This window comes from Humulus lupulus, chromosome 3 (assembly GCF_963169125.1).
Source record: "Humulus lupulus chromosome 3, drHumLupu1.1, whole genome shotgun sequence".
In the NCBI taxonomy this organism is placed as follows: Eukaryota; Viridiplantae; Streptophyta; class Magnoliopsida; order Rosales; family Cannabaceae; genus Humulus; species Humulus lupulus.
Genome location: NC_084795.1, coordinates 271102098 through 271108163, shown reverse-complemented (window position 1 = coordinate 271108163; position 6066 = coordinate 271102098).

The window sequence follows — 6066 nt, the reverse complement described above, 5'->3', positions numbered from 1 at the left end:
GTGAACCCAGTGCTTGGTAATGCACCTGGGTCGGCATAGGCCGCTATGTGAATAGTCTGTGTTATCTATTTAAAGTTATGCATTTACTAGAATGAAATGTTATATGCTTTGTGTGTGGAGTTTTCTTGTTGGACCTTGGCTAACGGGTGCTCTATGGTGCAGGTAAGGGCAAGGGAAAGGCCAACCAAGCATGACTTGGAGGGCATGGAGCGGCATGTACATGTTTTGCCTACCTGGCCGCAAGGGCTGGGGTAGTTTTGAGGAACACTGTGTTAGGAAAATATTGTTTTGCCTCAATGGAAATGATTATAATATTACAACTCTATGCAATAATATTACAAGTAAATATAGATTGATTAAATAAGGTTACAACTCTATAACTGAAAATACAAATAAACCAAAGAAAGGGAGAAGATGATGATGAAGAAGAGAATGGTGGAAATACAACTCAAAGCAAAATGTTACAAGTAAACTAAAATTTTTGAAATAAAGAAAAGAAGATTACAACCTTTGAATAAGAAATACAAGTAATAGGAACAAGAGAATAAGTAGAAAACAATGCAATAGAAAGAAGAACAGAAACAAAAGCAAACTCTCACTTACACAACCTAAGTGAAGAGGATTGGGGATCACCAACTTGAACAAGGTATAAAACCTTTGTCCAAAAGCTTATTTCCCCCTAACTCAAGCACTAAGGGATCTCTCTCAGATATTGGAAAAGCTTTATGGAATTATCAAGCCTCAAGGTGTTTCTAGCCAAGTGCTCTAGTGGATAGAAAAGTTGTGTCTTACAAGTGAGCTATAGGCTCCTATTTATAGAGTTTAGAGACACCCTTTGAATTTCAAATTCCACCAACCCCCATGGCAGTTACCAATGTTTAATTGGATTAATATGGAATTAAAAAAGAGATTTGGGAGTTATTTGGGTTTTTTGAGCTGTTAAAAAAATATTGAAAAAACTGAAAATTTGGTCAGTTTTTGGCCTATGGCCGCGGCCAGAGACATTAGTGGCCGCGGCCACTGGTCTCTGACCCACAGGCCGCGACCACTGACCAATTTCAGCACAAAAAATTGTGCTGTTTTTCCAAACGGTTCCAAATCCTCTCAAATGATTTTGTAACTCCCAAAACACATTATTGGGGTTAAAATCATGTCTCTAACAGCCATATCACATATGAATTTTATGAAATTCATCTCAATATTGTGTAACAACAATTTACACAATAAAGGGTAATATTTGGAGGTTACAAATTTGTAACACCAAATATGTTACATTATTTGGATATATCTCATATATCTAAATATTGTAACTCTCTATTATATGTTACAATATGTGACACACTTTGTCACATTTATTTAATCTAAAACATTATATTATAATATAATATAATATTACATTATATTATAAAATAATATAACATTCCCCCATAAGATTAAATAGTTATCTATTGTAACACTTATTTAATCAATCATTATATTTTGAAATATAACATATCCCCCACTTGATTAAATAAGAACTCTCTCTTATAGGACTCATTGCATTAGTGCATAAAGTAAAGTGTTTTTCAACTTGAACTTTACTATAGTGTAATTATCACAAAATTTGTCGAAAATTAGGTTGCACTAGGCATTGAGCCATCTTTTCATGATGACAAATCGGTGATAACACACACACCTTTGCGATGTTCACTTGAGACCTCTATGTCTCTCTTTGCACCGTTAATGCCCATGTGCACTTTCCATTCATGAACGTTCTTGAGAATACTCCCAATTCTCATGAGAGGCGGCACCACCCCTAGGTCCATATAGGTAGAATTCTTATAGTATTTTGTTACCAAAAATACTTGTCTTTACAAGACTAAACTCTATTAAAAAAACCTTCGGTTTTAACCCTCCACTTGGTAACACACAAGTACTCAATATCTCAGATGGGACTTGTTTTGAGTACAACTAATATTCACTTGAATGACTTGTTATTACCTATTGAACCTAACACTAGTTGAATAACTAGTGTTAAGATAGGTTACCATCAATCGTGAATCTCTTTAGGGAGTTTAAGTCCCATCCCTCGAGATGATGCAGCCACGAAATCCCTCGTTAGTGGCTTAGTGAAAGGATCTGCCAGATTTTCACTAGTTCTCACATAGGATATTGAGATGACTCCTCTTTGAATCAATTCTCTTACATATCCATGTCTTAGAGTAATGTGTCTAGACTTCCCATTATACACTCCGCTGTATGCTCTAGCCAATGCCGCTTGGCTATCACAATGTATCGATATAGTAGATACATTATCTTTGATTAAGGGAATCTCTATCAACAGATCCCTTGACCATTCGGCCTCTTTGCCGGTAGCAGCTAGAGCTATGAACTCTGCTTCCATAGTGGAATGAGATATACAGGTTTGTTTCTTGGAACCCCAAGAAATTGCACCTCCACCAAGTGTAAATACCCAACCAGTTGTGGACAAGTTGTCCCCAAGATTGGATATCCAACTTGCATCTGTATATCCTTCTAAAATCGAAGGAAATTTGGAGTAGTGAAGGCTTAGTCCTTTGGTTTTCTTAAGATAACTTAGGACTCTTCCAATTGCCTTCCAGTGATCCACACTTGGATTACTTGTACACCTACTAAGTTTACTTACCGCAAATGCTATATCAGGTCTAGTGCACTGGGCAGCGTACATTAGACTCCCTATAGCACTAGCGTACTCCAATTGAGCCACCACTCTTCCTTCATTCTTCTCTAGTTTTACACTATGATCGAATGGAGTATTGACATCTTTAACCTTGAGATGGTTAAATTTGTTCAATACTTTCTCAACATAGTGGGCTTGCCCTAACGCAAAACCCCCACTATGTTTCTTTATTTTGATACCGAGTATGGTATCAACTTCTGCAAGATCTTTCATCTTGAAGGTTGATGATAGAAACCTCTTCGTTTCATCTATCCCTTTCATGCTATTACTTAAAATAAGCATGTCATCCACATATAAGCAAACAATGGTCACATATCCCTTACAAGTTTTGGAATACAAACACTTGTCACCATTGTTATGTCTAAACCCATTAGACATGATGGCTTGATCAAATTTCTCATGCCATTTCTTAGGAGCTTGTTTCCATCCATATAAGGATTTTACAAGTCTACACACTTTATGTTCATATTTTGGTAGGACAAACCCTTCGGGTTGTTCCATATAGACCTCCTCATTGAGGTCACCATTAAGGAATGCCGTTTTGACATCCATTTGATGAACATACAAGTTGTGTATAGAATCTAGAGCAAACAAAATTCTTATAGAAGTTGTTCTTGCAACAGGCGCATAGGTATCGAAATAATCGATACCCTCTTTTTGCCTAAACCCTTTAGCTACTAATCTAGCTTTAAAGGTTTGGATAGTGCCGTCAGTGTGGTATTTTCTCCTAAATACCCACTTACACCCAATTGGCTTAGACCCCGGTGGGAGGTCTACCAATTCCCAAGTGTTATTGGAAAGAATGGAATCCATCTCATCATTGATGGCTTCTTTCCAAAATGCACTATCTCTCGACTTCTCTATAAGTCTTAGGATCATCCTCAACGAGAAGTACAATAGGAATTTTCCTAATGACTTCCTCTCTATTTTCTTCTACCATGTAGAACGAAATTCGTTGAGGATCTATCTCATCCACTACTAGACTTTTAAGCCTTTGACTTCTTCTAGGTTCAAAGGGTTGCTTTACATCCTTTTGAGAATTCTCCTCTTGAGAATCAACTTTGGATGTAGAAGCTTGAGAATTGTTCTCATATAACATATTCTCCTTTAGAGATGTTGAAGCTTGAGAATTGTTGTCACTTAACATGTTCTCAATGAATTCAACTTCTCTAGATTCAATCACAATATTAGACTCTAAGTCTAATAGCCTATAAGCTTTACTATTGTTGGCATAACCAACAAAAGCACACTTTATTGCTCTTGAACCTAACTTTGCTCTATTAGGTTCGTTTTTCTTGCAATATGAAAGACACCCCCACACTTTGAAGTACCCTATGTTGGGTTTTCTTCCTTTCCATAACTCATATGGAGATATCTCATTTTTCTTCATCGGTATTCGATTAAGAATGTGACAAGCGGTTAAAAGGGCTTCACCCCATAAGTTGAAGTTCAACTTAGAAAACACCAACATAGAATTTATCATCTCTAGATAAGTCCTATTTTTCCTTTCGACAACACCATTGTGTTGTGGTGTATAAGGTGCAGTGCACTCATGAATTATACCATTTTCTTCACAAAATGTATTGAATTAATTAGAGAAGTACTCTCCTCCTCTATCACTTCTTAGTACCTTAATCTTTTTATTTAGTTGATTTTCAACTTCTAATTTATACAATTTAAAAGCATCAAAAGTCTCATCTTTATGCTTTAAAAGAAACACATAGGTATATCTACTAAAATCATCTATAAAAGTAAGAAAATACCTTTTACCACCTCTAGTTAAAACACCATTTAATTCACAAAGATCACTATGGATTAAATCTAGTAAATTGATGATCTTTCTACACTAGGAAATGGTTTCTTAATCATTTTCGCCTTAACACATGTTTCACATTTACCATAGTTTTTAATATTGCATGCAATCATACCACATTTTACTACTCTTTCATTGTTGAAAAACCTATATGCGATAGTCTAAGATGCCACAAAAATAAAGAATCATACTCAACAATATAGGTGGAATTAACATTGAAAGTTACATCATTGGTGCACAATTTGACCATACCCTCACAAGAGTACCCTTTTCCCAAAAATACATTTGATTTGGTAAGTATAAGTTTACCGGACTCAAATACGGATTTAATGCCGGGCTTGCCAAGCAAATCACCACTTACCAAGTTTCTACTCATTTCGGGAACATAAAGTACATTCACTAATGTAACTTTCTTGCCAGAGGTGAAGTAGACATTAATAGTACATTTGCCAAGTACCTTGGATTTGCCCTCATTACCCATTTGTATCTTATGGTTGCCCTTTGACTCTTCAAAGGTCTTGAACAATGATTTGTCATAGGTGACATGGACGGTGGCACATGTATCATACCACCACCCTTTCACCTTGCCTTGGACTGCATTCACCTCACTAAGGGTAGCAACTATGTTTTCCTCATGAGTTGCATTCACCTTGGGTCCTTGTTGGTCTTTTCTATGTTTACACTCTCTAGCATAGTGACCCTTTTCCCACACACGAAGCAAGGACCTTTCTCGCCCTTAAAACTTGTTTGGGTTGGTTTTTGGACCCAAAGGTTTCTCATTACCCTTTTTCCCTTTATTTTTGGGATGTTTTGGTTGTGACACCGCATTTGCTTTGGAAGTCTCTCCGTTAGACCCCTCCACATGTTTATCTCTACATATCGATTCCTCTTCGATTCGAATATGTTTTTGGATCTCCTCCAAAGAATAATCCTCATTTTTATGAAGGATTCTTTTCCTATAGCTCTTCCAAGTTGGTGGTAATTTAGCCACAATAGCACCAACTTGAAAGGCCTCGAGAAGCTTTATCTTTAACACTTTCAATTTATTAACAATAATTTGCAATTCACGTATTTGAGGAAGAATAGGTTTATCACCAAAAAATTTGAAATCAAATTATTGAGATATCAAAAACTTTTTGGTACCTTCCTCTTCCACCTTGAACTTTTTCTCAAGTGCATCCCAAATCTCCTTGGCTGATTTGGTCTCGGTGTAGAAGTCATAGAGCCTATCGGATAAGGCGTTGAGGATATGACCCCTGCAAAGAAGATTGTCCTCCTCCCTTTTCCTTCTCTTCTCCACCTCCTCGGAAGTGTCTTTGTCGGATGGCTCGGCTAGAGGAGCCAAGGAAGACTCAAGGATGTAGGCGATTTTGAGAGTGGTTAATAGAAACCTCACCTTGTCTTGCCACCTAGTAAAATTGGATCCATCAAACCTATCCAACCTTACTAGGTCTTGGTTCATGATCTTGATGGTTTCCCCTTCCATTGAAACAAAAAAAGGATAAGCTTTTGAATGTTAGGAAAATATTGTTTTGCCTTAATGGAAATGATTATA